A 12527-nucleotide genomic window follows, 5' to 3' on the forward strand; every position below is an offset into this window, starting at 1 on the left:
GGTTAAGTAACATCAAATTTTCAGATTTTTCTCAAAAACTGTTAATTTTAGCAGGAATCTGTTATGCTAATTGGATTCCTTGCATCATTTCCTTACTGAAAAGGTATATACTCTTATATACTTCTCATCATTACATTTAGAAATACAATAAAAACTAAGTTACTGACTCGAGAAAGTTAACAGTGAATTGATGAATGGTGAAAACATGGAAAGAGCAAGCAAGCAAGTATCATCCAGTGGCGTAGCCAAGGTGGTGGGAGGAGGCAAGGGAGACAGCTGTACCCCCTGCGAGAAGCCTCCCCCACCTTCTGAGGGATGGGCCCCTGATATTTAAGATTTCTAGGCCTTTTTTGTACTTTTTAGCCCATTTTTGTCAAACATTGCCCCTCGCCCCTTGAAAGTTGCCTTGCCCACCCCCTCTGAGAAAGTCCTGGCTACGCTACACTGGCAACCATCTGATTATTGGCCTATAATTGTGATCATCATGTAGTGATGAAAAAGTCCAAGCTGACTGAAATATCTTGTTATGGTAAACGTATGATTTGTAACAAGTTGTCAACCTTTTGTGACTGTTGCACCGTTGTATGTGTGTGTTTATATCAGCTTTGTTCTTTGTGGCACTATATGTAAATGTTGCTTTATGTAGCCACTAAAATGTTCTCTGTTAATATTATTGTGGTTGTTATATACTTATTGATGGATGCAGGGGCATTAAAATATTTAGTTCGGATGAAAGGTGGGTAATCCATTTTGCAATGCATGATGTTTGCTACCTTATATTGAGGCCTATCACCTAAATATTCTTTGAGCGAAATTGATTCTAGAAGCAAAAATGTGTATCACAGTGACCCATAGAACAGTACATGACTTATGGGGTCATGTATCATGTTTTTATTCATAGTCATACTAGCTAAACAACACATTTCAGGCCTGGAATAATGAAACAAATATTAGCTTTCACATGATACCAAAATGTGAACTTTGAAAGTGGAGGGGATGAGGCTGTCAGTTGGGTCACCCACCTTTAATCCAGACAGGAAAAGCTACAAAGGGCTATTCCAGCTGAAATCCATACACCCCCTATGGAAGGCATGACCTTAATATCCCACACAGGGAGTATGAATTTCAAATGAGATTAAGTACTCCTATTTGAAATCTACACCCTCTGTGTGGAAGATTAAGCTCATGTCAATTCAATTCAATTTTATTTTTTTCCATCACATATAACAATATATATCATAAAACAAGATATTACATATTAAATATAATTAAAGTTTAGTAAAAAAAAAGATATCATAAATATCAACAGTATTTTTATAATATCAATTACATTTTAAATACATGTGATGTGGATGCCATCAAAACGCTAGGCGTGAGGCTGATGGCACCCAGAGAGGGTGTATGGACTTAAGCTGGTATTCGCTGTCATAGTGCACGCTAGAATATGACCGTCGCTAGGTCAACTGGATCACGCTTTCTTTGTTACGAACCTCTGATCGAAATGATCACAACACAAAACCTATGGCATATCAAAATTCGGAACAGGTGTATGAGCCCAGGCTTGGAGCAGTAACCAATGGTTACTAACGTGCACTACGACAGTGAATAGGCCAAAGATAGAGCATTGTAAAAATGCGTACTCTTGACTTGAACAGTGGTATTTTTCTTTCCTGTTACTACTTGGTATATTTAAAAGTCAATTGACCAACCCAAGTGATCCAACCCTGGTTCTCCATATATATGAAGCCGTCACATCACTGCCAGGATCTTGATAAATGTATCACAAGGTTCCTTTACCACATCATATATTTAACAATATTTATATCTTGTACTTAATCAGCCATGAACAGTCGGTACCAAAATTGAACTCAACCCCAAGTAAACCTGTCACTCATTAATTGCTATATATTACTACTATCGGTAAATTGTGGACGATTATGAATTTTATGGCAGTTTTAATAATTACGTCTTCCATAGCTGTGGACTAATACTCGTAAATGTCGTAAATAGAACAAACTAACATTTTTGTTTATCACAGTCCAATTTCAAACACATCAAGTTGGTTAATTTGATGTTGCAAATCAGTCAAATCTACATGATAAATATCATTATTAGTGTGCAATTTGACCTTTGCTTTTTTTAGCCAATATAGCTGATCAGGATTCTGTCTGTTTTGACCATAGAACTAGAGAACAGAGAAGGTGGAATCCACCATGTTTTCTTGTTGTTCATGAAGGTGAAATATAAGTGTACATCTGGATAGACCAATACATCCACAGGTTGTACAAGGCCAACCAATGAATTGTAATTGCTACTTGAATGTATCAAAACACCAGTCCCTCTGTCGTAAACTAAGACAAATTACATATCCTTATTTAGGACTCTTGCAATTACATCTTGTGAAACTGGCCCAGCTATTCACCATTGTCGTAGTGTGACACATGATTTAAAACATTACCCGATTGATGGATACCAGAATATTTTATAAGTGTGTGATTTTTACACAAAACAATGAATATTATCATGTTTTTTAACCCAATTTGTGTTACATAATATTACATTTTTGCTTTCAAGTAATGTGCTATTCCAGTTGAAATCCATACACCCCCTATGAAATGCATGATCTTAATCTTACACACAGGGAATGTGAATTTCAAATGGGGTTACCCCCTCTGTGGGAGATTAATGTTATGTCTTCCACAGAGGGTGTATCGATTTCAACTAGAAATAGTCTATAAGACATGAAACAATATTCTTATAGTCATATGGTTTCTTGTATATTCTCACAGAGAAATATGAAGCAAAATCATTGCAGTTTTAATTACAAGCATCTGTTGGATATGTAAAATTTTCTTGGGATTAAATTTGTGTGTTCTGTCTGCAAAAGCTACCTCATGCCAAAGTTTTGGTAAGGCCACGCAAAAAAAACACCATTTTACGCTCCAACAGACCCAGATTTTGCTCTTCTTTTTTTTTTACTTTTTACTAAAATCATGGAAAATCTGCTGTTTTGGGGCCAAAATTTATTGATTTTGACTGAAAATTTTTGATAAAATTCAGAACAGTTGATATTTTATTTTCGCGTATACGCTATTTAAAAGTGTGGATTCATCACTGATTAACAATGGTTGGCTCCTGTCCAAAGGTAAAGGACAAATTGTTTGATATGAAAATATTTGCCATATGGTAGCTATTGCATTTGGATCAATTTAATCCCTTTGTAGCTATTACTTGGTTTTGTACCTGATGATAATGAGGGAAATTGCATTACTTCAGATGTGTTTACGATTCTGTCCATTAATTAGTCTGTTTTTCCTGTTTTATCTATGTTTTTGTTGATGAGTTTCTTATATGTATATTGTTTGAAACATCACACTGGAAATGATATAAGATAACATCAATACAAACCTAATTCAATACCGTATGTACACTACTCAACAAGATTTATAGGATCCATGAAAATTGATACTTTGTATTCATGTCATACTTTATTAATGATTTCAAAATGCATTCAAATTCAATGCATTTTGAAATCATTAATAGACTATGACATGAATACAAATTATCAATTTTCATATTAAAAATAGTGATAAAATACAAAACATCTTGAAATTTTTTTTTTTTTTTTTTTTTAGGTCAACCATGAATGATCCTAGCATTTAGGTCTAGGTCCAGGGACACTACAAAACCGAAAAAAACTTTTAAATTCGGGTACCGGTACCCCTACCGAAAAATAACGGGTACCGGGCACAAAATTACCCGAAAATCCCAACCCTAATTCTTTCTATTACATTCTCATGGTGCTGACCAAAGTGTTTTCAGTGTCAAAAGACTTCAGCATTTGGTAGTGCATATGTTCTGTTGCCTGAACATCGCTGAATAAAATGATACTCTTCTGATTTACAATGCTATTGCTTTTTGAAAAATGCTAATAAATAAGTCTGATCCTTCAATTTTGTTGAGTAGTGTAGTGTAGATTATGATTATAAACAATAGAAGTATTTTGCAATCTTCCAGTTTGTACACATTGGATTATAAATTAAGGCTTGTAGGAACAGATTTTTAGAGCAGCATTTCATAGTGTGCTATTTCAAGCATTTCGACTGCTCAGTGCCAGATGTGGGTAAGTGCAATAGCTGCCATGTGAACATTTGACAATTTACACAGTATATGTACTCATCTACACATGGCAGCTATTGCACTTACCCACTTCTGGCACTGAGTAGTTGATTTTATTTCAAGACTTAATCTATTGAACCGTATCATTTTGATAGAGAAGGGTATTATTTTAAAGTTTATTCAGGTACTTTCAGATGTCTTTACTGACCCCCTTTGTGTTTACTTATTGTAAACACTTTGATAATGATATGCATTTTTTGTGCTAAAACTTTACAGTATATTTATTCAGAATAGTTTTATTGTCCGTTACATGTTACATTGGCAAAAGGAAAACAATAGAAGTAATATAGTCCTGTAGAAATGGGTTAAAAACATGTTTGACATTTATCTAACAGTATTGGCACCCATAGACTGATAAATAGAAACAGATAGCACCTCAACAGGTAAAGTCTTTGTGCTTTGTATGCAATGAGAATTCTTGCATATTCATGAGAGCTGATCATTCTATCGCCTGCATCTAAAAAATCATGCAGTGTTGTGTGCGCAAAAGATATCAAGACTGCATTGAAAAACACATCGTAACAGGCACAATGAGGGCTTAATATTTTTGTCTCTTGCACTTCATGGAACAATCAGCCCTCATTAACAGATGTTGGACTTTGCCTGTTGGAACGATATCTGTATGTTATTAATCTGTGATTGCACCATGCTTGGCTCATTCACAATACTACAGTATCCACACCAGATTAACCAATCATAATGCAGTGCTGTACTGGATGCAAGGAGTTAAAAAGAGGGACTAGAGAATTTGTAAAGCTCCGTACATAATGCTATTGAGTCTGCAATATTGGATTGTCATAAATGGAGTCCAAATTAAAATGCTTATCCCCTTTTAAATTCTTTGGTCAGATGTAAATAATTTTTTATCACATTTCTGTTGCAATGTAATATCGCAAATTTTGCCAATTTGTAAGTTGTTAGTAAAGACAATTATTGTTTGTATATTTTGTTTGTTAGGTGAATTTGTTTTGTTGTTTTTTTGTCCAAACTGTTTATAATGTAATATAAAATGAAGCAAGTAATTTTTGATTATATTTCATATTTATTTTATATTGTTAGGAATTGGTATATTTTTACTTGTATGCTAATGTATCTGCCACTATTGATAATGTTATCAATTATTTGTTATATTGCCTATACACTGTATCTAGCCTTATGAGAATCTTAATAAGCAGCTAGAATTAAAATACAATATGTGAAAACAATTGTTTGTTACTGTATATTTATTTGAATCTGATTTGGACAAAACTATATTAGTTTCAATCACTGAAAACTTTTAATGATTATGTTACACACAGAGGCGGTGCCAGGATTTTTCTGGGGAGGGGGTTCAGGGGTCAAATTTCAGGGGGGAAATCAACAAAGTTTGCACAAAATTGCTGCAAAAAAGTGGGCATTTTTGGTAATTTTGAGTTTTTGCCTTAAAGGTGGGGGAGGGGCAAAAAATATTTGCAGGAAAGGTCCCCCGTGACACCTCTCCCCTGTAGTGCCACCACTGGTTACATATAGGCAGACAAGAGGTAATTCCTTTTAGTACACCAGACATTTGTTGTGGCCCAACCCGGTCATGAGAATACATTTCAATGAATAAACAGGGAAAAGTGCACAAAACTGCTCAAAACGGGCCAAAAAGAAATAAAAAGGCAGAGATTTGGACTAAAAAAAATGGGAATTCCTGTTTAAATAGTCAATTCTCATACCTGCAACCCGGGGGAGGGGGGGGCACATCGGGGTCTTTGGGAGCTACGAACAAGTAAAATGGGGGGACTTTTGGAGCTGCGAACAGTACAAATAAAGGGTCTTTCTTGTCTTGGCTTTCTGGTTGAAAATAGCCTGAATAAACCTTTCAGAGCTGAAATTATCAAAATCATGGGTCTTTCGGAGCTCTATTTTGGTCAAATATAGGGGGTCTTTCGGAGCTGCGGAATAACAAAAGGGGGTCTTTCCGGGGAGCATACCCATATGGTCATTTGTGTTGAGTGCCCCGGCCTGCAACCCAATAAACTATCTGTTCAGCACTTACATAAGTTGCATGTTGACATTTTTTTTAATCAGGGGAGGGTTTAAGCAGAAAGGGGGAAAAATTTTGGCAAACCAAAAAGGGGGAAAGCAATTTTTGGCACAAATTTGTGGGGCACCTTTTAAAGCCATATTGTAACATTTCCATGAAAATAGATTAGTATTTCTTTTCCATAAAATGTTAGCTTTTACTGTCAGATATGTCCTCTTTTAATTTTGAGCCGAACAACCTTTGACAAAACTACAGCACCTAAAGTCTAGATTTTTGCAGGGTGTCTACTAAAGCACATTATAATCATGTAAAAACAGAATTAAAAAAACCCATTGAGGGCGTCCTCGTCAGTAAATGTTACAATAATGAATATGGCTTTCAATAAAGTAAACAGTATGAATGTTGTCAGGACAAAAATACAATGGAACACATACTTTCATATTCTTATGAGAATCTTAATAAGCAGCTAGAATTAAAATACAATATGTGAAAACAATTGTTTGTTACTGTATATTTATTTGAATCTGATTTGGACAAAACTATATTAGTTTCAATCACTGAAAACTTTTAATGATTATGTTACACACAGAGGCGGTGCCAGGATTTTTCTGGGGAGGGGGTTCAGGGTCAAATTTCAGGGGGGAAATCAACAAAGTTTGCACAAAATTGCTGCAAAAAAGTGGGCATTTTTGGTAATTTTGAGTTTTTTGCCTTAAAGGTGGGGGAGGGGCAAAAAATATTTGCAGGAAAGGTCCCCCGTGACACCTCTCCCCTGTAGTGCCACCACTGGTTACATATAGGCAGACAAGAGGTAATTCCTTTTAGTACACCAGACATTTGTTGTGGCCCAACCCGGTCATGAGAATACATTTCAATGAATAAACAGGGAAAAGTGCACAAAACTGCTCAAAACGGGCAAAAAAAAAATAAAAAGGCAGAGATTTGGACTAAAAAAATGGGAATTCCTGTTTAAATAGTCAATTCTCATACCTGCAACCCGGGGGAGGGGGGGCACATCGGGGTCTTTGGGAGCTACGAACAAGTAAAATGGGGGGACTTTTGGAGCTGCGAACAGTACAAATCAAGGGTCTTTCTTGTCTTGGCTTTCTGGTTGAAAATAGCCTGAATAAACCTTTCAGAGCTGAAATTATCAAAATCATGGGTCTTTCGGAGCTCTATTTTGGTCAAATATAGGGGTCTTTTGCTGCGTAAATCCAAAAGGGGGTCTTTCCGGGGAGCATACCCGTATGGTCATTTGTGTTGAGTGCCCCCCGGCCTGCAACCCAATAAACTATCTGTTCAGCACTTACATAAGTTGCATGTTGACATTTTTTTTAATCAGGGGAGGGTTTAAGCAGAAAGGGGGAAAAATTTTGGCAAACCAAAAAGGGGGAAAGCAATTTTTGGCACACATTTGTGGGGCACCTTTTAAAGCCATATTGTAACATTTCCATGAAAATAGATAAATATTTCTTTTCCATAAAATGTTAGCTTTTACTGTCAGATATGTCCTCTTTTAATTTTGAGCCGAACAACCTTTGACAAAACTACAGCACCTAAAGTCTAGATTTTTGCAGGGTGTCTACTAAAGCACATTATAATCATGTAAAAACAGAATTAAAAAAAACCATTGAGGGCGTCCTCGTCAGTAAATGTTACAATAATGAATATGGCTTTCAATAAAGTAAACAGTATGAATGTTGTCAGGACAAAAATACAATGGAACACATACTTTCATAGCCACAGAAGGGATTTCAATGTCCCCCTTCATGGGAGTAAACCAAATATTTCATCATGCTCACTGAGAAACACCACATTTTTCATTTTGGGCCAAATTAACATTTATCTTTTTGATCCGACAATGTGACCTAATGTTCCTAAACACATTCTCAGTTTCCTGCTAAAGTAATACACATTATTAACAGTTGATGTTGGATCACTGCCAATAATGTGTCATTACACATGGGGCTCATTCACTGCCACGTGCAGCTTGAACCTGTTTAGTTGTGTATTATAACACCAGGGAAGTGTATAAACTATACAACTAACCATGTAACTTTGATAACGCCAGGCCCGTATGCAGAATTTTTTAGGGGAAGTGGACCTTTTTATCAGGGGGGTTGTGAAAAGTGTACCCTCTTAAGTATGGACCTCTTTTAACCAAAACAGCATACCCCCCCCAGTTTTTATAGCTCGCTATGATCCCTTGGGACTTTTTTTATATTTTTGAACAGGGGGGATTGGGTATTGTCACTTTTGTGACAAATTGTCACAATTTGTCACTACACAATGTAATATGCATCATTTTCATCTTCTGCAAAACAGTCTACATATATGACAGTCCATGATGGCACCAGGGGGACATTATTATACCCCAATGCCCCCCTGTCAAATGTATTTAATGTTTCAAGTTTGGCCCCCTCCAAACAAAAATGAATAACCCCCACTTGGCAAAAAGTTATGTTACCACCACTGCCGACAGCTGCAGTTGCACTTTTTTTAAATATTTTGTGTGAATATGGATAGCTGATCAGGAAAGGTTACAGCTACATTGAACATTTTTTCCTGTAAGAAACCCGGTTTCAATATCATACCATCATGTGTGCATCAAGTGTAGAATTCTATTATTTCTATTCTATGTTGTATTCAATTGAAATATAGGGTCTGTTTGGCATTATAACTGTGAGTTGGTTAACCTGCAGGCATCAAACAATGATATTCCTTTGCTAGTTCAAGGTCACTAATCATACAATTTAGTACTTGGCATCTATTCATACTAACTTGCTGTGCTGTGCTGGCAAATGCATTGGTAAATACAACAAAGAAATGAACAATATACCATAGCAACATGTTGAACATGCAGTGTGTAACATTAGGTTTCGAGAATTAATGAACTGTTTGCATAAAAGCTGACCCTCAAAAAGGACCCCCAAATACCCCTCTATTACCAGAAAGGTGGCAAATATGAAACATGCTCAAAATTCACTCAAAACCTATCAAACTAAGATCTTTAAGATTTAAAAAAATGTAACATTGTGCTTGTTGGACCTGTAGTTAACCAGCTTCAAAGGTTGCTCAGATTTTTGTAAAAATTAAAGCAAATTGTTAATCAAGTTCAAGGGAATCAGGAAAAGAATAGTTACTGCGATGTGTAGTTCAGATACAAAAAAAGGCCACTGAATCCTAAAGAGCTGTTAACCCTGCTGTGTGGCATATACTATCCAGATGGTATAAACTTTCTTTTTTTCTGAAACCTCTTAACTTACTTGGAGAGCTATTTGCCACAATTTTAAAATATTTTAAAATATTGTGCAACAAGTAAATTGCCCTTGGCCCTTTCACATTGTATTTATAGGTTGTATGCATAAACTTTTACATTTTTGAGCTCCATGAGACCAGCCAAATAATTTGACATGTACACTTGAAAGTGAAATTATTGGAATAAAAGCAATTTTTGCCCACTGTATGATCCTGTGGAGCCCTTTGGTTTCTTTTTTAGGGTGGCCAGATTCAAATTCAGCGTAACCATTTCCAGGGTCAGAAATTCACAACCAAGAGCGAGAATCTTATTGGATTCTTCTAGTGGAATTTTACAAGAATCCATTGATTCTCGCCATATAATTTTGTATGATAAAATAAAATATTTACGAGAATCCAGTTAGATTCTTGCAATTTTGTTGATGAGAATTTCTGACCCTGGTTTCAACAATATAAGCCAGTTCTCCACTTCTAGGCATCCCAAATGCATCCCAAATTTTCCAAAACAGAACCAGCCTATACCAGTTTGCATTAACTCTGTGAGACTCTTACCATCAATAACACATTACACAGATACTTTCATCACATCGTGCTAACACCTTTTATTAACTGATTCTGGAAACACATGAAACAATCTCTTATCCTGTAATTTAGTTACAATGTAATCAATCAAGCAGGGGGTTCTTTTTTTATCTATCTTAAATAAAGCCTCTTAATGGAAACGAACAAACAGGAAGAAGCAAAGGAGATACAACTTTGAATGTGATTCACTTGTATGACAGTGACATAAAGCTTTATAAAACTTGACAAATGCCATTATACAGGCTGTATCAAAATGTTTGGTACCCATCGTTTTTGGTGTTTATGACAAGCCTGCTTCTTCAATATGCAACATTGGATCCTCATGAAATGCCCAGGATTTATAGTTTTATGACCTTTCATAGCTCCTATGTTGCATTTTGTTGTGGTAGTCTTGTCCATAATAACTGATGGGTACCAATCATTTTAATACACCCTGTATTGTTGTACCAAGACAAGCACTTTGATCTGCAATTTTAATATTCTGATGAACAATCTGTTCATAAATCTGCCAATCATGGCTTAATCACAGGGTAAGTATTCCAGTAATATAGCTTTTGCATTGTTAATACGTGTACAAAGGGGCTGTATAATTTATGATAAAATTGCACAAAGTAACCTGATACAAATGTAGGACACACCTTACAATAAGTGTAAAATTTGAATATCTCTTTTGTTTATTTGTGCATACTAACATGAATGACTAACGTACTGGGGTGAGAGTACTGAGAAGATACTGACAACAAACTTTAAAGTGATCATTAAATATAAATTTATAATTTGAACTTGTTCAGGAAATGTTACAGAGTCGATAACAAATGTAACCTGATCTGATCCACTCAGAGGCCAAAGTCGGAAATTTTGAAAATTGAGTTTTACCATTAATAACTTGCACGGGTTGCACAATACATACACTTACTGAGGTTGATTCCCCAAGTCTCTTGAATACTTACTTGCAAAGTTATGAACCTTTTACATAATCCATTTTCTTATATTTCTTTTGTTTTTTCTCCTCACATTTTGCCTATATCTTAGTTTCATTATTGCCGACTTTAGCCTGATTGGATCAGATCTGGTCACAAATATTTTAGGCAAACAGAAACATACAATATTTTCTTTCACATTTTGTGGATTTGGTTATTCATGAAGAATTTGATATCACATGTCGATACAATTGACATTGAGCTTCATCCTTTGTTGTTTCCTTCCTTCATGACAACTAATTATTTCAGTCAACTTAGCCCAATGAAAACTGTCTCAAATCACACGCATGTAAATTGTTGTAGTTTGATTCCACATGAGGTCAAAATATTGTATCGACTCTTTGCAATTGCCCTAATACAGATCACTCAACTTGGGTTAATTTGACTTGGATATATCACTGCTGACATTTCCCCACCCTTTCATTGCATGCTAACAATCAAGGCGTAAGCACCAAAAATATTCATATCAACATAGGATGATAAAAGTTCCCGTACAGTCTGTGTTTGGTCCAAGTATCTCATAGATGCAATATGTATTAATCTCTACATACGTTGTTAGTTCAAAGAAAACATAATTTCTCTGTTACCCGATTTTTCTCGGGAATGTTACCACGGTGCCCTCCAATATATTTGAGTTAATGCTCTCTAGTACATGTACATGTTGTCCTGATATCTTCCAGCACACAGATGAAACTAACACACATCATTCAAAGGTATAGATCCTTACTATATACACAAGGCAATGGTAAAATCTTTGGTGACACAGTAACTATTATAGTATTCGGCAAGGTCCTTCAGCGGTGTCCAACTGCTCTTTTTGATTATCGCAGCAAACAGCGCCAAATTGGCAGACCACTGAAGAACCTTGCCCAAAACTATAATGAATATCATTCAATATCAAGCAGAGGTTGGCCATCTAAGTCTCACACCCATTTACTATCATGAAAAACATATCACTCTTCCAAACACTCATCATCAAAATATGCCCTGAGAGATTTACATAATGCAGACTATGATTTTAAGACCACAGACCTGCCACTTGTGTACATAAAGATGGTGAGCTATGTCGGTGAAATCTCATCTGAGCTACAATACAAAATTAAAGCAACTGTTAAGTTGCATCATACATAATATCGAGGGGTGAGAACCAGAAAGGCTTATATCACAAAGGAATCCTTTGTGAGTTAAGGCTTCTGGCTATCAACCCTCAATACAATGGTATTACTGAATTCTCTTGTTATTGCCAATAAGAATGTGAATTTCAGGTACAAATATGTGATATGATCAGCGATTGATCACCATAACAAAATAACCAATAGCCACTGTGAAGTCTACACAGGGTTCTTTCAGTGGAGTCTAGGGGGAAACTAAAGGTCTCACACCAAATTGGACCTAGTACAATATTATACCATTACTTTTAACTGAATACATAAGAGGCAATTTGGTATACACTCTGGGAAGCCAGCACATATCAATATTTTCTTGGGCTGTAAATTAGTTATAGTCCATTTGGCTCC

This window comes from Amphiura filiformis, chromosome 3 (assembly GCF_039555335.1).
Source record: "Amphiura filiformis chromosome 3, Afil_fr2py, whole genome shotgun sequence".
Lineage (NCBI taxonomy): Eukaryota > Metazoa > Echinodermata > Ophiuroidea > Amphilepidida > Amphiuridae > Amphiura > Amphiura filiformis.